Here is a 26,584-nt window from a genome sequence, read left to right on the forward strand (position 1 = left end):
TACAACCCCTGACCTTTTGTCTGCAATAAGAGAGGGAAGAGATGTAGGGACTCTGGCTGACAAAGATTGTTCATGAATTCTCAATTAGCCTCTCTCCAAAGGATGGTTGCATATGTAGTTAGGCTTTTATAAGTTATAAAACCACCTAAAAAGATTTACTTTCAAAACCCATCATCTCTATTTGTACGGATTAATACACTAATGATCCTGCTGGGACATACTGTGCCCCAACCATAGTGGAAAATCTTCCATAAGTAACTAAAAGATTATCCTTGATAGAACAAGTTTAAACTTACTTTAACTTATTGGTAGAATTTGTGATATTTCATTTCAGAAGACCAAAAATTATAGATACATCAATTTAAATATTAATTGAAGTATATAAACAATGCACATTCTCGATTATAATCTGAGAAATACATACATTTAGATTGTCATTAGATGTACAATTCACATATTGAATTGTAGGGATAATTCTTTTTCTTTTAATTTTAGAGATGGATAAAATAAGATTCAGTGTGTTACACATTATTAAATTCTCATTGACTGGTCAGGAACAAAATGTTGATGCTTATGTGAAAACACTGCTTGCAGAGACAACACACTCATTTAAACTAAAGCAAACATGAGCATTTAAATGCAAAACATTCAATAACAGCATTTAATTCAAGAGAAGAGACTGTAAATCTTTGAAGATTATACACCAAATAACCATTGAGAATACATGTATTGTTTAAATGGCAGATTAACTTTCGACTTTTTAGGAAAAATATTCTCAAGTTTCATCCCTCAAAGAATATAAGATTTTGTAATTTAGTAGTTGAGCAAAAAATAATATGTGAATTATGAATAAAATAATATTTTGATGGTGAACTTTTATTAAATGTTTATAGAATTGCAATTTATAGTACCACATATTTATGAGATTAGTGTTAATATTGCCCTTCAACCAGTTTAATGTCTTGTCCATAATCTCAGCCCTAGAGAGTAAATTAATTTATTCCTAAAGTAATTGATGCCAATGTACTTATTTGAAATACCTTTTCTAGGGAATTTTACACTTTCAGAATGTATGATGGGCTATATATGATTTTGAAGAATAAATCAATCAGTTTTACATTTTAAACTATTTCCTCTATTTTACTAATATTGTTTGTTAGAAACTGATTTTTTAAATGTTTTAACCCTCATGTACCTTGACCATACATAAAATGTGCCTGGAGTAGCCCTAGCATAGAGCTTCTTTTCCCTCGCATATCATTTAGTTTAGCTTTTATTCCAGCTTTATGATTTATTATTATCATTAGGAGTAGTAGTAATAGTAGAAGTAGTAAAATAAGCCAAAAAGGGCTTTTTGTTTTGTTTTTGTTGTTGTTTCTGCGATCAGAAAAATTTAATAAAGTGGGGTTGAGGCAAATGTTGGGTCAGGGAGGCAACCACCTGCATGGAAGGACCAGCCTCACAGCACGGATCCAGCATGACCTCCACCACCTCCCTCTTCGTAGTCCCACACCTGGAACCACCAGGCATTTGCTGTCCCCTGGATCATGGCTGAAAGCCCTTGGCCAGACTGCAGGTGGAACAGGCACAAGATTTGTTTATCGAGGGCCACACTCCGACCCAGCTCATAGCCTACACACAAGGATGGTTGCCATGACCATGTCTGCCTGTTGCAGCCAGGCCAGGTCCTGCTCATAAATGAGCCTGTCACCCCCAGCAGCCTCATAGATTTCTAACTGGTGTTTTCTGCTCTTACCATGGTCTCATCTATTGGTGTGTGTGACAAATGTGCAGAAAATATAATTCTCAGTTTAACATGTGGCTGAATGACAATCAATAGATGGTTTGGGGAGTTCCCTGGTGGTCCAGTGGTTAGGATTTGGCACTTTCACTGCCGTGGCCCTGGTTCAATCCCTGGTTGGGGAACTGAGATCCTGGAAGCTTTGGGGCCAAAATTGAAAAAAGAAAAAATAAAAAAGATGGTTTGTCTTTTCTCCATCCTTTCCAATTTCAAGGTAACTTTCACCATCCTTTAAAGGATAGCATGTAGGTCCTTGATGAAGTTTGCTGTGACTCAAGTAGCAGAGAGAGCTAAGTCCTCCAGGACTCTAGTATGATAGAGAAGGATTCATTATTTTGCTCTTGCCAGCTTCTTGATATGTTAATCAATTATACTTTAACATGCTTTGACCCATGAGATTCATGCTAGACCACCAGTCAGCAGGGTTGTGGGAAATAATAGTGTACTTGCATATGAAACGTGTAGGGGGAATAGAAGCTAAGCAGTTCTGCCATATAGCATACAGAGAACTCCTTGAATATTCATCCTACATGTGGTATCATGCTAAATTCTTATGATACTTCCTGGATTGTAGAAGTGGCTCAGTAAATATAACTGCATTCCTCCATTTTCATTGTCTTCACACCTTAGATTACAGGTTACCAAATTCCATAATAGTATCATTTAACAAATACTTACCATATTTCATTTTGTGCCAGGCACAAAAATGAATAAACATGGCCCCTGTCCTTAAGGAGCTACAATCTAACTGTAGATTCTAATCCTTAAAAATAATTATAATGTAGCGCATTAAGTGTTAACATGGAAATAGACCAATGTGATATGTGAGAACTGATATGGGGCATACCATCTAATTTCATGTTTCAAGGTAGTCATTCTGGATGAAATAACAAGAAGTCTAAAGAATGTGTAACATTTGGCTACTGAATGTTTGAAAGAAAGTTAGTTTAAAGGAAATAGCATAAGGTACAAATATCTTGCTATATTACAAGCCATCTGATATTACTAGGAAATAAAGTAAGCATCAAGCAATAATGGGCAATGGAGTTAAAGAAAAAAATCAGAAGGCAAATAATAAGTAGTCTTCATTTTATACTAATTTTTAGCACGGTGTACGATGTATGTATATTGGCACACTGTCACCTATTGGTCAAAACAAGTCTCAGTGATAGACAAGCCATGGCTCTGTGGGTGCAAAGAGGGATCCGCCTCTTGAAGAGAGGGCTGCAAAGATTTGTGGCCATTATTAAAGTCAACCACAAGCAGTGAATGACATGATCAGAATCATACTTTAGTTTGTCTTCAACAGCCTCAAGCACAGGTTAGAATAATGGTGTCTCCTTATCTACTAAATCAGAATCTCTAAAGATAGAATCAAGGAATACGTATTTTGAAAAAAGTTACCCAAGCAAATTTGAAGCACAGCCTTGGTTGAGAAATACTCTCCTAAATAGATTACTCTGATGGCAATACATTTGAGTCGAGAGTTTTATTTTAATTTTATTTTTAAAATGAAAAAATCAACTCCTCTTAGGACAACAAAAGGACACATTGGCCAAGTTTTGAGGTATATTATGTAACCCAAGGATGATATGAAAAACTAAGCCTTGTGAAGTATGTAAATTAATATATTTGTGAAGAACTCAACTGTTAGAGTTAATGGATATGACTTTCTAATACACTGTCATTAAAATGATTGAGGTACTAAGTCTCTACATTCAACATTTAAAATGCTTTGGAAAGAGAATCTGATAGGCCAGTGTTGTCTTGTGTCTACTGTTGGACCAATCACAGTCAGGGCCATTGAGCAGATACATGGCTCCTCAGCATCCAGCCCTGCCAGTGAGGGAGGTAGTTTTCAGAATAAAATATCTGGTCAAACAACCTTAATGTTGTCCACTGCACCATGGTTCAAAGAATGGGATTAGGTAGATATTTTAGGGAACTACTTCAATAATTCAGTTATAAGATAATAAAGTACTAACCTGTGATATGATGAGGAGCTAGACAGTCTGGAAACCAAATGTAACTTTTAATAATATTGAAGTTTTTTTAAACTATTCTGAAGTACAGAATCATAATATACAAAGTCAGACAATCAATTGATATTCATAAAATTGGCTTTAGGGATTGGTGTCTTTATCAAATATATGATATAATAATGTATTGATGTCATACATTCCAGGAATGTTGCAATTAGAAAGTAGAAAAACAATTCAACAAAACAGAAAGTGTTACCATGTCAAGGTAACTTTATAGTTCATTTTTCTATTCTTTAGCTGATTACATAGTAGGCACATATTTGGATTTAATAAATATCAAATAAGTGAGCAAAATGATATTACACATTTAAATATAAAATGTAACCAAATAAGTACAAACTTTCTTGAAATGTTGAGTTGTATTAAGTAGGTTTCTGAGGAGGGTAGGAAGTCTGAAATGATTCAGATTTAGGAAAAGAATTTGGATAATATACATATATATATATATATATATATATATATATATATATATATCTTCTATCACATAATAAAAGTATTTTGAATTGTAGTTGATGTTGAGGAAACAAATCAGCATGAGACCTCTAGAACATTGCTAACTGTGAATATATTTTAAAACAGTGAAATTGCAGTTTAATAATTCCCCATAGGTCCATATGGAGGTACTAAATTATGAAGTTCCTTGGAAAGGTTGCAAAGCTTAAGACAAGAATATTTTACTTTGACAATTTTTGTATTTGCATATTTGACGGCCATACATGAGTGGGGGGCGAAAGCGGTCACTTTTAGTATTTCAGAACTGTCCAGAACAAAATATATAGAGGTCCATAAAAAGAGAAAAGAGAACTATAGCACCTTGATGTACTGACTTTCATTTTGAAAAATCACAAAGCTTTTTACAGATTTAACAACCTGACATACAGAGATCACTTCAACCTCTACTGAAACACACTCAGCCTAGGGGTGAAACTCACCTGTTATTAAACTGCCTCTGGCAGCACTACAGAACAGAAAATAAAAGAGAAGGTCAAACCTCATTAAAACGTCTAGGAGAAGTTATCACAGGACTAATGAATCTTGGGGAAGAATTGGTCCCAACCAAAGTGAATCTGCATTATTTGAGAGAGGAGATGGTATTGAAAAAAAAAAAATTATTCCATTCTCTCAGTAACAAGGAAGTAGATATACAGCAACCAGGCCAGTAAAATGCAAATGTCCATCCCTTGAGTTAATGCATCTGGACCTCCTTCTTTCCCATGGCAAATGTTAGCTATTTGGAACAGGGGGAAGGTTGATAAAGGGGATTATTCTATCAGAAAAATAGGAAATCACACAAAAAATAATTTTGCTATTATTGCAACAAGAATATGAAAGAGTTTATCGTCACCAGATTTAACCACTAGTAAGAAGGCACTGTTCAGATGGCTTTACATGATAAAAATCTTGGGAATTCCCTGGTGGTCCCGTGGTTAGGAATCTGTGTTTCCACTGAAGGGGGCACGGATTGATCCCTGGCCAGGGAACTAAGATCCCACATGCTGCGCAGCGTGGCAAAAAAATCTAAAAACAAACAAAAAGAAAACCTCGTGTAACACATAAGCTCCATAAGAAATGATCACTAAAAACACTTTTTTGTTTCTTTAAGTCCTACTTGTCAGAATGAATAGGACTGCAGCACCACATAGGGGACAAAATAAAGCTAAATACTACTAACTGATTAATAGGAGGTAAGAATTACACCTTTCCAATTTCTTAGTTCATATGCCTCATTACAGGATTTTTTTCTAACATCTAAAAATTCAGAAATGATCTGTGACGAGAATGCTCTTGAGTGTTTATTTTGCTGATACGAATATTGCATATTCAACTTAATTGAGAGAGAACTGTCCCTTTTAGGAAATACAAATATATGCACCTCATAATTATAGTAACTCACAAGAAGAGAGGAAATAAAGATATATTAGTTGAGAGTAACCCATGACTAGATTACTTATAAGTGGTCAGACTGAAAATTCAGTTCATCTCACTCTAGGAGAGATTTGTGTGAGACGCCCTAACAAGGAGATGGTAATGGCTGCTTGCCAAGAAATCCATCCACTGGTCTTTTTCAGAGTCTATCACTCACCTCATTAGGCCAGTGAAAAATGGAGCCAAGACTCTCAACTTCTTTTCTCACAACCTTCTGACCCATTGAAGAGCTAATAGTGAAGAACACTAACTGATTTGATGGAAACACATTTCAAACTAGGTATGATCAATTGTGGAAGTGTTTGAAGGCCCAAGTTTCTGGTGTGTCTTTATATCCAAAAAAAAAAGTAAAATAAAAAGTTAAAAAAGAAAACATATCAAATTACTGACTCAGATGTTTTCTGGAAAAATTCCCAATAAGATATTTTTTAGGTTTTTTGCAGGCCATCTGTTTTCTGATCAGAATTTAGCTACTGATACCCTGATGGACTTAAAAATAGTTTCTTCTCAGATATATACCCAGAAATAGAATTACTGGTTCATATGGTAGTTCTATTTTTCGTTTTTTGAGAAACTTCCATACTGTTTTCCACAGTGGCTGCACCAATTTACATTTCCACTAATAGGGTATGAGGGTTCCCTTTTCTCCACATCCTTGCCAACATTTGTTATTTGTGATCTTTTTGATCATAGTCATTCTGACAGGTGTGAGGTGCTAATTTGAAAAGATACAGGCACTCCAGTCTTCATAGTAGCACTATTTATAATTGCCAAGATATGGAAGCAACCTAAGTGTCCATCAACAGACGAATGGATAAACGTGTGGTATATATACATACAATGGAATATTACTCAGCCATAAGAAAGAATGAAATTTTGCCTTTTGCAGCAACATGGATGGACTTGGAGGGCATTATGCTAAGTGAAATGTCAGATAGAAAAAGACAAATACTGTATGATATCACTTAAATGTGGAATCTAAAAAATACAACAAACTAGTGAATATAACAAAAAAGAGCAGACTCACAGATATAGGGAACAAACTAGTGGTTATCAGTGGGGAGATGGAAGGGGGAGAGGCAATGTAGGGGTAGTGGATTAAGAGGTACATACTATTAGGTATAAAATAAGCTATAAGGACATATTGTACAAACAGGGAATATAGCCAATACTTTATAACAACTATAAATGGAATATAACTTTTAAAAATTGTGAATCTCTATATTATATACCTATAACATATAATATTGTACATCAGCTACACATCAATAAAAAATAAATGAAAGTGGAAAAAAAATTTTTTAAAAAGTAGTTTCTTCTCAATGATTTCACCTTGCACATGATTCCCTCTGTTTAGTTTCTCATCCTTCCCTCTCTTGTCCTCATGGAACACTTGTACCTGTCATTCACTCAAGCATACTCCTAGGCAGTTATTTATTATTCTGTCTCAAAACTTTGTTTGTCTTTCTATGTATAAATTAGTATATTATTTTAATATACTACTATTGTTAATATTTTTAAATATTTTATTGACATTTAACATATATACATAAAAGTATGCAAATCATCAGTGTATCATTACCACATTATGAAAACATCCATATAAATTCTATCCAAATAAAGAAATACAATGTTATCAGCACTGCAAGAGCACCTTTTGTGTCCCTTTCCAGTCATTATTACCTTCCCTCTGAAAGGAACCATATCCTGATGTCTAACACTACATATTAGTTTTGCCTAGGTGACCTATGAAATGGGATAATAAATTATGTAATCTCTTATGTCTAGCTTCTTTCACTTGACATTATGCTTTTGATAGTCATCCATACTGTTAACTGTAGTTCTAGCTTGGTCCTTCTCTTGCTCTATATTGTGTGATAAAATGGGTAAGTCCCAATTTATTTTCTATTCTGAAGTCGATGGAGTTTTGATTGTTAAAAGTTTTGTGCTATTACAAAAATGCTCCCATAAATATTTTTGTCCATGTCTCATACCATTTCAACTGTGTTCCATATACAGGAGTGATATTTCTGGGAAATAAGACCTAATTATATTCTGCTTCAGCAGAAACTAACCAAGAATTTGTAACCAATGGTACAAACTGGTTGTACCATTTTACATTTCTATCAACAGTGCCTGAGAGTTCCATTTTCTATATCTTTTACAATTACCATAATACATTTTGTTAAAATCAAACTAAAAATTACACTGGATACAAAGTGAATAGCAAAAAGCAAAAATAGCAAAATAAATAGCAAAAGTTATATTTTTATAATGAAATAAAAAGCATCCCATTCTAACAGTTACACTATCTATGATTTCCATGTTCATGTTCATATTTATGTTTAAATTCAGTTTTCTGGTGGCTACTTAAATTTTTGCGATCACTAATAACATTTATATCAAATTGCTCCATTTATTCCTCTATCTCGGTTTACTTAAAACTAAAGTGTCACATTATTGTTTAAATCTGTACACTTTTGGGCTTCCCTGGTGGCGCAGTGGTTGAGAGTCCGCCTGCTGATGCAGGGGACACGGGTTCGTGCCCCGATCCCGGAAGATCCCACATGCCGCGGAGCGGCTGGGCCCGCGAGCCATGGCCGTGGAGCCTGTGTGTCCGGAGCCTGTGCTCCGCAACGGGAGAGGCCACAGCAGTGAGAGGCCCGGGTACAGAAAAAAAAAAAAAAAATCTGTACACTTTTGAGAGTGAAAGAGCATGATAACTGGATCGTACTGTTTTGCACAAATCTATTTATAATATTAATCTTAGCAACTACACTGATTTTCCCAGCAAATTCAAATACCATGCTAGAATTGTTTACTATTCTGTCAACGATAGATCATATCTATCTTCTCAGTTTTTGAGATGAGGACACTAGTGCTTCTACATGTCCTCTTCATCCTCCTTAATCAACCATATCACTCGACCTCTTTGAATTATACCTGCAACTTGTATTTTGCCAATGTTGACTAAATTCACATTTCATGTTTTAACCGTTGTTAGTCCTTATAATTCATATACATAAATTGATTCACTCTACACCTTTTTTCAATGAACATTAAGGTAGTATACTATTTTTATGTTTCCTTCACTATAGAGAAAATATCAGGAGCTCATATAATTCAATGTTATCAGAGTCATAGCTGAATGAATTTTCTTCTATTCATTCCACCACTTTCTCTTTACCATATCCTCATATTTTTCAAAGGAATTAATCATCCCATTTATGTGGTACATATGTAAGATTTCATTTGTGAACATCCTTTGTCTCTACCTTATAATCTGAACTGATTGATTACATTTTAAGCCTCCACAAAAATGCTATCTTGGAATAGGAAGTTAATTTTCAACTAAGCAGATTCATAGATGAATCTGGATGTTTTCTGAATGCCATGTCTTTATCTTCCTTGGTTACCTCCTTTTTTTAAAAAAATTGCTGATATGTATGCTCAAATGACTTTAAAAAAGGACATAAATAAGTTAAAATTTTAGAGTTTGGATTACCTAAAATACATTTATTTGTTTCTCTTACAAGATTGATTTAATTTTCCTGCTTGTCTGAGAATACAACAATGAAGCAATGTTCCCCATGTCTTTAAGTGGCCTTAATTCTTTGTTTCCTACTAGTTATTCTTATTATAAGTATGATGATGATTTCATTCTTGTTTGTAACTGATCTGTTTCTTTTCCCCTCTGTAAGTTTTTAGGATGTTCTCTCATCTTTGATATTTTGAAAAATTTCTGCAATGCATCAAGTGGTGTGGTCTTCACCAAGTGAAAATTTTGTGAGCCTTTTCATTTCTGGAAATTTCTCTTGTAATATATCTCTGTTAACTTCTCCTCCCTATTTCCTCTCCTATCTATATTGCTAAATTCTATTTGGTATTTACTTTGGGAATTGATGCTCTCTTCTGTCTTTTTTTTTTTTCTCATCACATTTTCATATCCTTGGGTTTTCAACTTTCTAAAACATGTCTTTTTCTTCCAAACCATTGATTGATTTCTCTACTAGTCAATTATATATATATATATATATATGCTTATGTAATTATACATTATTTTATATATATAATTTATAAGAGCTCTTTATTATAATCTATTATTCCTCAAAGGTATTTCATTATTTCATAGATGCAATATATTCTTGTTTCTCCAGGATATTAATTATAGTATTTATATATTTACCTTAGTTCCCTACATTATTTTGCTTTTTTAGATTATACTCATACTGTTTTTGTGTTTGGACTAGACCTAAGGAAACACTACTCCAAATTAAACAGGGTGGAGGTGGCGGTGGGGCAATGGAAAGGAGATCTCCATGAAACCTTAAAAGACAATTGCCAAATTTGGTTGGGTATTTGGAGCAACATAGGTTTTTATTGAAAGATTTATTAGAGCAATTAAAATATTAGCAATAAACATATAAAGGTATATAAATCAGATGGATAATATTTCCATAATAGTAACATGTGAATTTTGTCTGTTAAGTTTTTTATAGAATTATATTGCTTTTCTTTTTCTTTCCCTAAGTTGTGTAGACATAGTTCATCCCATGGTGCTTCCCCTTTATTTTCCTCAGATTCGCTTTAAAACATAATACTTTTGCTATCATTTGAATGTGAATTCAGGAGATTGAGTAAATACTTTCACATGGCCAGTCTGCCATCTTGTACCAAAAGTCTAACATTGCATTTTAATTATCCATTCATGTTCCTTTCTCTCCTACTAGACTGAGTTCTGTAAGAGAGCAAATCTAATTTATTTTCATATTAACAGTGACTGCTCAATGCCTATGACTTTAATAAATTTTGATTATTTTTTAATGTACAGTGTACTAATTTTTTCTCCAATCCATTCACACATTTGAAATGTGTGGCTTCTTCAACTTTATTTTTGTATCTTATGTAGCCTCCTACCTGTGGTTCATGAAAAATCTGTCATTGTCATTCTTTATGTAACCTCATGAACATTAAAAGAAATTCTCTTCAGCCACATTTCCTCCTGAAATAGTTTATTTCTATAATAGTCAATGTATAGCAACAAAAAAAATCATAAACAAGGGTCTATTATAGAAGCTATAGTGTTAAGGTTACTTTTCAAATATGTTCAACAAATTTGTGAAATAAGTTTATGATGATAAATTGAACTGCTTTACAATGATTTATCACTTCATGCACTTGATATGATTTTAGAGATCTTCCCCCAAATATTCTCTATTTCTAAGATTTTATGATCCTGTAAACTTTATTGAACAAAACTTTTTTTTACATACTTAATCTGAAATTATGTGGTTACAGACTGGTATTGATAATTATGGTAGTATTGTAAAGTGATTTCTATATTGATAAAATAGATACATTTTAATTTGAGGGTTTATCATATAAATATAGTTGATTAGCTTGCAGTCATTTGACCCAAATTATAGCAAATAAGAGTCTGAAACAGAAAACAACTAAAATAACTTTGAGTAGTAAACAATCTGACCCAAGATTTACCAGATCTGAATGAAAAATAAGGATTTTTCAGAAGGCACTTCATAGCCCTAATTATCAGTTTGACATGAGACATTAATGTCCAGACCATGAGGTTTTATTAGTTTGAAAGGCTGAGTTTTCATCTAGGCATGATCAGTAAAGGGCCAGATGTAATCCAAAGATCGTATTTTAAATTGGCAAGCAAAGCCATCAGATGAGAGTCCTGTGAGTCTTACCAATTTAATGCCAGTGACACAGAGTAAACTCTATTTCATTCTATGTGCTAGAATCCATTAAGTTCAAGTGGGCAATAAAAACCTACTTTCAAACTCATCTATCCTTGTGAATAATGACTATAAAAGACTCTCTTTTTTCTAAAACAAATGCATCAAAAGGCAATAAGCAAGGTGTTATTCAGAAATAATAAATGTTTTCCTTCTTTAGAGAAAAGGAAGTCTATGAATTCTACCAGATTCATAATACTTCTGCTTTAAGAAAAAAAAAAAAGCTACAAATGTATCCCAGGTATTAGCTCAATTATATAACAGCACATTTGAAAGACAGGAATTCTATAAGTAATACAAAATATTTTTAGAAGAATCATATAATAAGCTTAATTTCTCACTGACTGAATGAAATATAATAAATATGTATGCATATATAGAAGAATATTTCATGTAATTTAGATTGCAACCAGATTTTTGGTGATGGCTCACATTTCTGCAAACATAAAAAAATTAAATGTATAAACAACATGATAGCATTTATCATTTACTAAATTAGCCACAATTTTTAAAATAAAAATTGGAAAATTATATCAAGTATATGATGAAATGGTATACCCATCCACTGTGCACGGGAGTGTACATTTTTTCAGACTTTTGCATTCTTTAATTTCTTTTTTCACTCCTACCTGTTCTATTTGTCATGCAGAGAAAATTCAAATTGACAGGACTTTTGCTAATCAAGGGTTAACATTTTGTTTAGAGAAATATATAAGAAAAAAGACAGAAAATTATAAGTAAATAAATAACCCTCTCCCATTTTTTTTTTTTTTTTTTTTTTTTTTTGCGGTACACGGGCCTCTCACTGTTGTGGCCTCTCCCACTGAGGAGCACAGGCTCCGGATGCGCAGGCTCAGCGGCCATGGCTCACGGGCCCAGCCGCTCCATGGCATGTAGGATCTTCCTGGACCGGGGCACGAACCCATGTCCCCTGCATCGGCAGGTGGACTCTCAACCACTGCGCCACCAGGGAAGCCCCCTCCCCAATTTTTGATCATTATAAGTGATTCAAATAAAGTAAAACAGAGTGACATGAAAAAAAATGTGTGTGTATGTGTATGCGTGCATGCACACACACGTGTAAGGAGGAGTATTGAGGGGAGAGGACTTTAAGTTGGATGGTCAGAGAAAACTTGTCTGTGATTTTCTTTAGAGTTAGTCATTTAAAGATTTGGACAGAGGGTGCTCCATGTTGAAAAGAAAGTAAGGTCAAGGCCTTATGAGAGAAAAGAATGAGGTATATTCAGGAAAGAAAAAACAAAAATCACAGATTGGCCAATAGGGCTGAAGCATAGTAAACAGATGGGAGGAAGAGTGATACATCAGCAGTCCCTCACTTTTTGGCACCAGGGACTGGTTTCGTGGAAGACAATTTTTCCACGGACAGGTAGGGGGATGGTTCAGGCGGCAATGGGAGCGATGAGGAGCGGCAGATGAAGTTTCACTTGCTGGCCCGCCACTCACCTCCTGCTGTGTGGCCTGGTTCCTAACAGGCCGCGGACCAGTAGCAGTCCACGGCTCGGGGATTGGGGGCCCCTGTGATACATGATGAAGTTGAAATAGTGTGTATACGCAGTTTGGAGGCTCTGACCTACTGCTCAAATAACAAGGGATGGTGCCCTCAACTTTGTAATCTCTGTTTCAAATATCACACTTTCCAACTACATTCGAGTATTCCCAGGTTTTTCTCTCTTAAAGCCTGAATCCAACAATCCTATGACTCAACTGGAATGTAAAGTTCATTGATCCTCAACATTTTCATTGTCTTTGGTCACTCATGTATTCATTTTCTTCCTTACCCAACTTAAACTCAATGATTAATATTTCATTACAGCTACCTCTTTGTATGTAACTTCAAATTCCTTGTCTCTCACTTTTTATCAAAACCCAAATCCTAGTTCATATCTATCTCTCTGTCTATAGTATGCGTGATATGTGTAACTAAAGAACACTATGCTATTATACTAACTGGTTTCACTCTAAACATGTAACAGTGAACCTAACAGGGCTCTAATGATTTCAAACAATCATACGGTTTTCCATTATACTAACTCTCTCAGTATTCAAGATTCCATTTCACACTTTATACCTGGTCCCAAACCTCCAAAACTTCATCTCACATCTTTTTTTTCAGCTGATGACATTACTCTTGTCTAACTAAAAAAAAAAAAAAAATAGAAGCAGATGAATGGTTGGGAAAATGGCAGAGCTGGCAGCTCCATGGGCTCATCTCTCCACAGAAATGGCAAAAAATAAAGCATATGTTGAGTGAAGAAAAAGGCAACTTTAAAATGGTAGGAAACTTTTGTGACATTTTTACATGCCTTTTCTCCACCCCCTCCCAATATCAGTGGTGGTCTTGAGGAGGGTAGCCTATGTTCTCAGTGTTGGGCTCTGGCCCTTGCTCTGGAGGGGGAAGAGTAGATATTTTTCTATGTCTGTTCTATACTGTCTGTGGTCTTTGTTTCACCTAAGTCAGAACACATTCATGGAAGAAATGCAAAAGACATTCCTTGAAAATGTTGTAAGGTGGACAAAAAACACCCAGTAACCAGGGACAAAGGATTGTGATTGAGGCATACAACAAAGCACTGAAAGCCTGGGAGGAAAGGCTTGAGAGAGAGTTTAGGAAATAAGGGCATTCCAAAGTAGCCATGAATAGCATATACTGAGGAATTGAGAAAGCCACACATATGCCCAGAACAGAATACGTACACAGAAGAGATCTAAGAATACCCCAAGCTTTCACCTCTGGCTGATCTCTAGGCTCTGTGTAAGTAGAAAGAGAAGGCTAAGGTAAAGATTTAGACAGCAGAGCTTCCTGCTCTTCTTCATAGTCACAAATTGTCATATCCTTGAATTTGGCAGTGAGTTTCTAGAAATGATACCAAAAGCATGAGCAATAAAAGAAAATAATAAGTAAATTGGCTTTCGCCAAGACTAAAAACTTTTGTGTATCAAAGGCCATTAATAAGAAAGTGAAAAGACAACCTACACAGTGGGGGAAAATATTTGTGATTCATATATCTGATAAGGATCTAGCATTCATAATATGAAAAGAACTCTTACAACTCAAAAACAGAAAGATAAGCAACTCAATTAAAACATGGGCAAAGAACTTGAATACACATTTTTCCTAAGAAGATATATAAATGACCAACAGGCATATCAAAAGGTACTCAATATCATTAGTCACTAGGAAAATGCAAATCAAAACCACAATGAAGCACTACTTCACACCTAAGAATATGGCTATAATAAAAAAATAGATAATAACAAATATTCGCAAGGATGTGGAAAAATTAGAACTCTCCCATACATCGCTGGTAAGGATGTAACATGGCTCATCTCATGTGGAAAACAATTTTTGGTTCTTTAAAATTTTAAATATGAAATTAACATATGACCCAGCATTTCTATTCCATATTTACTAAAAAGAATTGAAAACAAGTACTCAAACAGATGCATGTACACCCATGTTCATAGCAGCACTATTAAAAATAGACAAATATTGTCTATGGATATTGTAGACACAGTGCAAATATCCACCAATGGATGAATAGATAAACAAATTGAGGCATATATATATACAACCAAATATCATTCATCAATAAAAAAGAACAAAGTACTGATCTATGCTACAACATGGATGACCCTGAAAAACATTATGCTAAGTGAAAGAAGCCAGAAACCAATGGTTACATATTGTATAAATCCGTTTATATGAAGTATACAGAATAGACATACCTAGGGACAGAACACAGATTGTTAGTTTCCAGAGGCTGAGGGGAGTGGGGTATGGGAAGCAACGGCTTAATGAGGTTGGAGTTTCCTTTCAGAGTAATGGTATTTGCGCAAAATTGTGAATGCACTAAATGCCACTGGATGTCTCATTTTAAAATGGTTAATTATCTGTTATATGAAATTCACCTTTAAAAAAAAAAAGCAATCAGAAGAAAATCTCTATAATCCCATTCACTATATCAGCTCACCTACCAGCATTCCTATCCTCCTATATTCACCTCTGTCAGCAAAGATGAACTGTCCTTGTGGTTGTTAAAGGCCAGGCTCTCCCCTTGTGCACCAGATGCCTTCTTGTTTATTATTCAAAGTCAATCCACCTAGTGATTTTCACCTTATTTTCCTAGATCATCATTTTTCCCTCTTTACTGCATCATTTCCATAAGAATGTAAGAAGACAATATTTTTCCTACTCAAAAGTTTTATAAAAAAGAAGTTTTTTTCTCAAAAGTTTTAAAAAAATACAAACAAACAAACAAAAGCCTTTGACTGACATTTTCGAATAGCATCTACCCCATTCCTTCACAACAAAACCTCTACTAAAGAAAAAAAATATCCCCATCTCCCAACATGGGTGGGCTGCTGGGCTCAATACCTGGACATCTCTTCCCCATCCATCCTACTTCCTTGGAGAATTCTGCTCATCTCATCCATGCTGAAAATGCTTACATTTTAATTTGAAGCCTTGGACTTCTCCTTATCTTCCAGTTGATCTAGTCATCTACATACCTAAATATATGTGTGAATACTTAATGGGAAACATATTAATTGAAGATCTGATCTTTTCCCCTAAATTTGCTCCTTTTCTAACCTTCCCTAATTTAATTTAGGCAATTCCATCTTCCCAGTTACTTGGGACAAAATCTTAGGCTGATCTTTGATGTTTCTCATTCTCTCATACTCTATTTTTAATGTCAATAAATATGCTGGCTATATTTTCAAAATATATGCAGAATTTAATTAGTTCTCCCCACTGTCACTGCTTTCCCTCTGGCTTAAACCAACATAATTTCTCACTTGGATAATTTTGATAGCCTCCTACCTGGCCTCCTTGCTCTCGCCCTTGTCTTACTGTATTCTGTTTTCATTAAAATCTACCAAGTCCCCTCTATTTAGCCACACTGACCTTTATTCTGTTTCTTCACAATTCTTCTTCTTCAACTTCTATTGTTTCTCTGGGACTCATTCGATCACTTCCTTCAAAGTTATTTTCAAAAGTAGACTTCTCAGTTGTGCCTTCTGTGATTACCATATTTAAAATTCAATCTCCTTCCCTAATCTCTTATGCTCTTTCTAACTGCTTTAGTTTTTTATTTCTTTTTTTTTTAGGGTATGAAATCATTTATTTTCACTCACTGAGGCTTCTTGTGGAGTCAGGGTTCCCACCGGTCCAAAAAATGGCTGAGAGAAGGGCAAAAAGCCACTAGTTTGGAGGTTTTGGTGTTTGGGGAGAGCTCCTTTACAGGTAGGGCTTTTCTGGGGTAGAACTGCCCTCATAAGACCAGTCAAGGGGCACATAAACTGTCCTGACAGTTTGTCCAGGTATAGGGCAGAGGTGAAGACAGAGGGGGAAGATTAAAAAGATTCATCAGGAATATCTCAAAGATGGACTTAGACTCTTTATTACAAGGACTTTTCCTGAACACAGGAAGAAAGTAGAACACACAGAATGTCTTCCAAGGGGGCTCAGCACTCATCTTCAACTAGACTTATTGTAAGTGATTTGGAAGAAATTACAATAGAGAAATAGGATACAAGTTTTTCTGTAAAAATTTCACTGAATAAATATAAAGGAGATCTATTATTCAAACTGTAAAAAGAAATTTCTCCCAACTCATAGTCCAGAAAAACGCCAATCCAACATGGGTTTCCTGAATCTCCAGTGCCAGGTATAGTAGGTGATAGTTGAATTCACCGGCAGCTATTGCTTGGGGATGGTGATATAGAAGCATTTCTGGGGAAAGATTCTTTATACACACCAGAGGACCATTCAACCATTCCTCTTCCTTCTACCTGCCAAAAATGCATGCCAGCATCAAATCCCTCAGAACTGGGGATGGGTGAGAAGTAAATGCCTCAGGATTATGAACACAGTGAGGTTCCATCCTTTGAAAAGTTGCAATTTTCCTGTCTTGTGAAATGATGAGACTGTGGTGAGCAGTTTCAACCTTTTTGTGAAGGGCAAAATATTGTGGGGGGAGAGTGAAAACCTCCTTCTTTAATTTGTAGAAAAAGGCTGCTGAGCTCTCTAACTTGCCATACATGCTGTGGATCCTTTCAATGCCTGTCAGCAAGTCAAGGTCACTCTGCAAACACTTCTTGGTTATTTCATCAAGCAGACTTTTTAATGTGTAGCCTTTGTCTGATATTTGAGTTCTTTTTTCAATTATTTTATCTTGAACATCATTCTCTTCATTGAGTAACTTAACATGAATTTCATCATGTTCCATCCCCCAGAAACCCTTAAAGTGTTCAACTTCGGAGTGCAATTCGCTCCTTTGATTCTCCACCTTCCACACCAACTCAAATGATTTTGAGACTTGCATTTCTAACACCTTTTCAGCATCTTCCAGCTGTTTTTTCAGGGGCTGAATGTAGCTTTTGAGCTTTCTCCTGTGAGAGGGGCAGCTGGCTCCATGTGTGCCAGGGGGTCATTGTGGTGTTCCGAGGAGACCCTGCACTGGGGACACAGCAGCTCCAGGTCCTTCTCACAGAACAGGCTCAGAACCTGCTTGTGCTTCTCACACAGAGGTTTCTCTTTCTGTCATTTCCTCATGTCCTCTGTGCTGGGAAGATTCTTCACAAAATCAGTCATGAGACATGACTGGCTGTTCCTCCTAAAGCTCTTGTCGGGGCAGGGCTGGAGGCAGACAGGACAGGGGAAGATGTCCTGGAGATCCTCCCAGCACTGCTGGATGCGGGAGTGACAGAAGCTGTGTCCACTCTCAGTGGTCACTGCGCCTCTCAGGTAATCCAGGCAGATGGGGCAGCTGGCCTCTGCTTGGAGCTGTGCCAGGGAGGACACCAGGGCCATTGTTCATGGAGGGTTTCTGTATGAGGAGACTCTCTTCAGAGAAACCTGGCTCTCCACGGGCGGGGACAAGTGAGAAGCTTCTGACTCTTCAGTTTTCTCCCTGTTCTTTCAAGGCTCCTAGTAGGTTTGCCAGGATCTGCAGGGAGTTGTGGCCACTCAGGCCTAATTCTATCCCTTCCCTTCAACTCTACAGCAGCCGCCAGGAGGACTGAGAGGCCCAGTCAGTCTCTGCTTCCTTTGGCACTTTTGTCCCTTTTACTCAATGGCCCCAAATCATAGCTTACTAGGTAGTCCTCTTCTTCACAGAGAGCCACAGCTCCAGGTAGTGATGAAAGTCAACAGCACAGGGACACAATCAGCAAAATCCAGACGTGGGCAACTCTATGGCACAGCTCACCAGGTTCCTGACCACACTTTTCAGTCTTGGCTCTGTGATGAGGGAGCTTCTCTGTGTCCTCAAGTCCTATGGGTGCCCTCGACTCCCCTCACCAGGACTCTGGGCTCCTCCCTTCCTCACAGAGCAGAAGGTCTTCCTTGATCCAGGTCAGAGCACACAACACAGCCCACCATCTCTGTTCACTACTGGGGTCAGAATCTGGCCGCTTGGGCCTTTATAAGCCTGTAGGGAGGTTCCTTTCCTTCATCCCATTGGACAGACTCTCTGCTTTAGTTTTTTCTATGGCATTTTCTAACTCACTTCATAATTTACTTACCATTTGTATTTATTTTTGTAGTTGCCAGAGGTGTAGCTACATGTGGGTGGTAAAGTTTTCTATTTTGTTTACTGATGCATCTCAAGTGCCCAAATGAGTGTCTGGCACATAATAAGTGCTAGAAAATATTTGTTGAAGGAATGAATAAACGATTATGAGAAAAATATTTGTCTTCATATGGATTGTAAAATGTAGGAAACTCTAGGCAACTTAAAATTGTAGTTATTTGTGTTATCAAGTAATATTGAAATAAAAGCACTTAAAAATATTCTAACTTTAAAAACATCCACCTCTGCAATGTAACTAGAATTTTTTGGAGGGGAGGGTGTCATATCCAAATTTTACTTAGATAATACCTCTACTATGCACTAAGTTGTCTTACAGAAAATTAAAAAAAAACTTTTGGAAATTGATCTGAAAGAAAGAACATAACATTTAGAACAGAAATAAGCAAGTCGTAAAGGAAAAAACTATAACAATGCCCAATTTTGGAAGTGTAATTTTCCCTAATGTAATTAATTTATGTTTATGATTCACAAACTCTTCCATAGTTTTCTGCTACATTTTTGTACAATATGTGTAACAGGCAGAAAATTCCCTAGCTATGGCTGTGTGCACATGGGATTTTTCTATAAACGTTTCTGAAGTCAGAGGACTTTTTTTTTTTCTGAAAGCTTTTAGATTTGAAAACTCTAATATTAAAATATTTCAAAACATCTTAAGATTTCTTTAAAAGGGCCAAATACCTTCCATCTAAAGAAATTGTAGCTCTCATTTTGCATAATCAAGTATTTACAAGAAAAAAAAATAGCACCTCTTCAGGTAGTTCAACAGTGTATACTGATCTAGAAATATTATGGAATCATCAAGATACCCATTTGAAGGTTGTTTAAATACCAATTTTTACAGAACTGTTAGTTTATGTATCACTTTGTGATATATGTGATTATTTGTGGTTTTTCATTTGTATATACACCTGAGTGCTGATAGATAAAGAGAGCATTTCAAAAGAATTAGATTACTTCCTCTCAGATATAATCTCTATGCCTTAAAATAAACACAGATGGAGGACCAGTTGGCTCAGGAAAACAAACCGGAAACTGCCACTGCTGTGAGCCTGGACTTGTCTGAGGATTGCACTGAAATGAATATCTGTAAAAGAGATTATAATGTCCAATGTGGAGGGAAACTGAATTAGAAAAGGTTATCACTGACATGCTACTGATGTTTGCTTTCTCCTTTGGAATTAGGTGGAACTTGGAATTGATAAAAAAAGTAAAAAAATACATAATAAATTGAAAGATTAGCTTATATACCTATTACTGAAACTTTTGGAAATTAAAGCAAAAATGGCAGCTTCATTGGAAAATATATTTCACAATAGCTTTTCTTTCTTTAAAAATATAAAATATCTAATTTATACACATGTCAAAAATACTTGCCCATATGCAATCACTTCCTTATTCAAATTTATCCCTATGCTGTATATACTACACTGGACTTGACAGGCAGACCAGCAAAAAATAAGTAAATACAGATTGTACCCTCAGAAGGCTTGTGATCTGAGAGGGGAGGTATAACCAAGCAAGGTATCACAGCACAAGATGAAAGAGAAGAGAATTACCAATGAGTTTTAGATGAATTTCCTTGTGTGAGATTTATAGCTGCTTATACGAGCTTCAGGTTAAAAGCCACCTCCTTAGTGTCCTCTCTTACTATATATTGAACTACATACTTGTTTAATTACTGAATTTGGCAATACATTATATATCATTTTAGGCTTGTGTATTTAGACAAAAATAAATTGTATATTATGCAATGTTAGGAAGTTCCTCATATGCAAAATAATCTTTTATCACTTTAGCATTCCTAAACATAAATGTTCTTTCTTTTCTGAAGTCTATACCCATGATAAACTCACCCTGTGCACAAGCCTAAATCCACATAATACTTCTGGATCTGATTCCAATTACTTTGCAGAACTCAATGTAGATATTGCATCTTCTGAGAGGTCTGTGCTTAGAAGAGTGGATTAAATTTCCACCTATGTTTACATAACACCCTATATTTGTCCATTTAATAACACTTACCCTTACCATAGTTGCTTATTTGTCTATGAAATACCAGTAGATAGGCAGAGATTGTTTTCTGTTCATTAAAGAATATTTAATGCATAGCACCATTTCTGGCACATAAGTGCTCAAAAAATAATTGCTGAATGAAAGGACTTTTTCCAACTGTTTGTAAGGACATATGTGCAATATACATGAACACCTGACTATTCAAATATTTGAATAACTATATTATGTGATATGAATTATATGTATATTAAAATAAGGATAACACTCATGTTCAGAGAGTCAGAGTATAAATGAAAGAGATGTAATCATGATTTTCAATCTAACAAAATCTGTGGTATTGTGAGATGGTTTTAATATAGGGGCTTATCCTTCTTACAAGTTTAGGGAACTAAAAATTTATTTTAAATATTTTATGTGACAGTTTTACTAACAGAAAAATTTATTTTGAAACTACACAATTTCTCTACAGGTTATATACATGTGGTTTTTATCTGAGCCACTTAATGTACATCAGAAAAACAGCAATGTAGCAGCAAGTGAGAAAAACACCCATAACAGAAGGACCTATGACATGCAGGTGCCAGGCAATCTGGATTTTCTAGACAAATTAGGAGGGGCATAATGGAAGGGCACAACTTTAACACAAATATGAGAAACAGTCTAAAAACATTTCACTAATGCCTTAGAGCTCTCACTAACAAGAATCTTCTGAAAAAAAGAAAGTCAAGATTTTGACTGAAGGGGATTTTAAAATCAGAAAGATGTTGAATTATTAATGAGCCAAACTGGTCTTTTTCATTTTCTTTCCTAATCCAAGAAATCTTCAGGGTAGCTGTTTGAAGGATATTTTTTCCCATTTCCTGCTTTAGGCATTTATAAATACACTTGAAAACACTATCTTAGATACAGCCTAATCAAATGATCAAGGTCACTTAGGAGACTAAATTAAATTTCTAATACATATTCACTGTTGTCATTTCAGCACATTTTTGATGAGGCTGTGGAAATGCTTGCTTTGAATGTCATTCCTGCTTGCTCTCTAATGGTCTGTTGGCCAGTTTATTGCACATCAGATTTCTGAGACTTATAGAATGAAATGAAGCCATCTTCCTTAAAGTGATTTTTCTTCATACTATATTAATTCTTTAAGATAGTGCACCAAAGATTTATTTTAAACTGTAGTGTAATTAGTTAAGCTCTTGGGTTACACAGTCACTTGAAATAAAACCCCATCTTAATTGTTCCATTTACAGGAGGGAAAGCTCTGGCAGGGATTACACCAGAGCGCAGCTTGTTGACAGCATATGCAAATTAGGAAGACATAGTTTGGTTTAAATGTCTGTAAAAGCAGGAATCAACAACTGTGGGAATAATTTTCAAAACTGCAGTGGCATAGCCATCATTGGAAATGTTATGTAGTTACAAATAGAAGTCTGGCAATAGTCCAGAAATAAAGTTTTCTTTTTTCTCTTTCCAGATAAGAAAATAGTCTAAATCATTTTCTGGTTTGGAATTAGGCACTGATGATAAATTCATTATTAATTTTAAAATCTGAATTAAAAAAATAAATTCTGGATTTTGCCTTCCTTGACTTCTTTTCCACATATTCCTGGGAACAGTTATACAGAACGATGAAATAAGAAAATAGCAACACTATGGGATATAATGAGAGGCAAAATGACTACGTAATCTATAACCTAGATTAATTGAAGATCGTTGTAATGTATGTTTTCTCAATTGTGAAATGTTATCTTTTCAAAAAAGAGTTTTTCTTTAACTGAACCAGTTTTCCAAATAAATATAAGAAAGCTTTTCCTTTGTAATACATTCTAAGTTCAAAACATTAAATGTGCTTAAGTAATAAATATAGTATTTCAGAAATGAACAGTCAAGAACTAATGGGATTCTTCATCTCTCCAATTTTTAAAAACAAATTTTTTGGACCTATTTGAAACTATGCCATTGATGACACAGCCAAATTCTCCATTCTAATTCTTGCTATTTTTTTCTTATTTTAATGGAATATTTATATATTATAAAATAAGCATTTTTATATGGTAAAAACTGATTAACACTATTGTGTACATTAGTGTACATTACATACCACCCATTTTAAGAGTTTGAATAATGCTCACACTCTTGAAAACCCTGTTTTTCTTCTTTGTATCACTCTTTATTCCAACCATATGTAGCCATTATTGAAACCGAGCAGGATCCTGTGGGCTTTCTCGGCACGGGAGTCTTTCTGTTTAGCCTCCATGACTTCCCCTGAGTTCCAAGGGGCAGGTTCAAACAGTTGCTAATCAGGAAAGGGAGCGGGTGCAGAGACAAGGGAGGAGCAGCCAAGAAAAAATAGCACAGCCTTGGGGGAGAGTCCTGCTTCTGCCTCAAGGGATACACAGAACAATATCTTTTGAGCTCTTTATATTATAGAACTAAAACCCCCAATAAATGGAAGATGAAGCAATCCTCATTCCAGAGGGAAGCTCACAGTTTGATAGCCTTGAGAACGAGAGAAGTTTATCTGGAGACCGTCTGAGGCCGGATTAAAGGAGTGCAGGCCCTGCACACACCCTAATCTTATCAGCAACCTCACCCTTGAACCCTTTCTATAAAATTCCTTATCACATCCTCCTGGGTTTGGACACATAGTTTTTCGGGGCAGGAGCCCTCTGTGTCCCCCTTTACTTGGCAAATCAATAAAGCTATTCTTTTCTACTTCACCCAAAACTCTGTCTCTGAGATTCAATTTGGCTCTGGTGCACAGAAGCCGAGTTTTCAGCATCACTATCGGGAAATTTCACTTATTTCCTCTAAAGGTTTACCTCATATGTACTATGCACTCCCAAACAACACGTTGTTTGATCTTCCACAGTCTTGAGTATTTGATAAATTGTAACATATTAATATATTCTTCTGCTCTTAGCATTTTCTCCTCAATATTATTATGTTCATACCTATAATTATGGTTCATCCATTTTCATTGTTTTATAATATTACAATTGTATAAATGTGCTACAGTTTATTTATTCATCATTCATTTGGATTGTTTGCAATTTTTGCTCTCTTGTAATAACAAATCCAAAATACAGAAAGCATCAAAACTCATCCTAGAAATGTATTCTATGTTCATCTCTCATCATTCCTTTACACTTTATTCAGAGTGGGTACCTCCCCTCAACCCACACACCTTTCCCTTCCCTGGATTACCCCTACTAGGAAAAATGACTTTTCAACCCACTTTTGGGTGCTTACTTGAATGTACAAATACAGCCTTGCATCAGTAAGTAGAGCATCTAGTCAAAAATTCGAATCAAATTCTGACTTGAGTTAATGTTAAATCATCTCACATTCCTCAGCATGGAAACAAGAAACTTGTGAGAAAAAAATACTTCCCTCTTTCAATTCTCAACTTGATTGGAAAAGACTATTGTAATGAGGAAGGGGGACTATTATGGCAGAGAGAATGTTTCAACCATAAGTTCTGTAAGTGTTCCAAAGGGTCAGGCAGAAATGACTTTTATAGGAGCACAGGGCTCAGGTAAAGTTCAAATTGTCATGGGAATCACTCAACAGCCAGTCCCCTAAGGACTTGCCAAAGTCCAAATCCAATGACTAAATGACATGGGAATATAAAGTCTTGGTCCCTTCACCCCAACTGGGAAACCTCTGAAGAAGAGTCATCCTAACTTCAGAACCCCTGTAAGGTTAGCTGAGGCCACCATGGAAGCTCTATTATAGTTCAGCTTCACCATGTGTCTTGTCCTGTTTGCTATACTTTCAGTAACACAGATGTTTATCCCTCCCTTCCTTTCCCATAGGCGTTGATTCACTGAGCACTCCCTAATAAATTTTCTACACACTAATCTCTGTCACAGAGTCTGCTTGCTGGGGAATCCAACTTAGGGCAGTGGGAAAAAATGCTGTTCCTCAAGTCAAGTAATTATGTATAACAATTTCTCTTAAACCATTTTTAAATTTCTATTTTATAACATAGTTGCATATATTTTAATAGAGAAACAGATTTTCTTACTAAATTTGAGTCTCTAGGAATATGAATTATCATTTTCTTATATATTTTCTTATTCATAATATGCAGAGAACTAAAACAGAGACAGTACCAATTCAGAGCAGGAGGTCATAACCAAGTTACCAGTTGTCCCATTGATTCAAGTGTGCTCTAATTTAAAGCAAAATCTCTAGAAAAAAAAACAATCACCTTTTAAGTGTTGGACTTTCATTAAATACATTTTCAACAGCATACTTGAGAATTTGGTATTAGAATTTTTATTTTAAGTATAGAGAAAATAAGTTTTCAGTTACAATAACTTTTCCAAAGGAACTGTAGAGGAGAAAGATTCTTTCTATCCTTCTAGGTTCTTCTGGCTGGTTTAAGAATTAAATTGACATGACAGATTAACAGGAAAAAATCAAAGTTTAATAACATGTACACATGGAACAGACCCTGGAAAACTGTGTAATTTGCCAAAATGGCCGAAACCCTCACGTTAAATACCATCTGCAGCTAAAGACAAAAAAGGATGTTGGGGGTAGGGATTTGGGACTTTAAAGGGGAAATTGACATGGAGATGGAAGAGCAAATGTTTGGTAAATAAATGTTTGCTGGATTCTGCAGAGACAATGGGACACAGAGTGGAATTTTAACAAACAGACTTTCCTGGGTTCCTCCCTGTCTACACACCTAGTTCATGCTATAGTTATCTATGGTGATAGTTCGCTTCCTAGAATAGGTCCTCTATCTACATGTTTTAGGCAGTTAGGGAGAAGGTGAAGGTTCTTCATGAGACCTTTGGGCCTTGTTTTCTGCTGGAAAAAAAGCAGCATGGTAAAGAGATATTTTGTTCCCCTACAGACCTCAGTTAATACTTCTGATTTCTATAATATGTTTAAGAGAATCTGTACATTTTTGTTATTTTTGTTTCTGTTAGATTACTTCTGTTCAAAATAGAATTAATTTGTTTCAGGTTGACAGTAAAGCTAATAATTCAGTACTTTAATCAGTTCTTTAAGAATTCTCTGGGTTATCATTCAAAATAATACCTGTTAATTTAATAGCACTTTTTGAACAGGTAGTTCATGTCTGACAGTATCTCTAATTTCCCTTCATCCTAAAATTAGATATAATACTATAAAAATACATGATTATTTTTGTCACTAATCAGGTTAATTTTATAATTTATAGAATACTGTCTCATGATGTGTTTTTAGTAACAGCTCTCAGAGGTGTTCTACCTACCAAATCAGGCAAATAATGATTCATATGTCATTTTTTTGTTTGAATTATTTAGTGTCTTCCTGAAAGAATTCAGAAATATTTTATATAAGAATATATATAACTGAATAAATAAATGGAAATAACAGTAATAGCTGCAGTTTACTTAGGGCCTGATTGATGTCTGGTACTGT

At 35.4% G+C, this 26,584-nt stretch overlaps 1 pseudogene across 1 annotated transcript; it reads right to left on the reverse strand.

Annotated features, from left to right (window-relative positions):
• Positions 1-1,459: 1,459 nt before the first annotated feature.
• On the reverse strand, positions 1,460-18,363 carry LOC308630240 (tripartite motif-containing protein 60-like; annotated as a pseudogene). The gene is made up of 4 exons: positions 18,004-18,363; positions 17,343-17,902; positions 4,776-4,801; positions 1,460-1,632 (listed from the first exon to the last, which is right to left on the reverse strand). The product of its transcript is annotated as a tripartite motif-containing protein 60-like (transcript).
• Positions 18,364-26,584: the final 8,221 nt, after the last annotated feature.

Source organism: Mesoplodon bidens (genome assembly GCF_964165515.1).
Source record: "Mesoplodon bidens genome assembly, chromosome: 2".
Taxonomy (NCBI): domain Eukaryota; kingdom Metazoa; phylum Chordata; class Mammalia; order Artiodactyla; family Ziphiidae; genus Mesoplodon; species Mesoplodon bidens.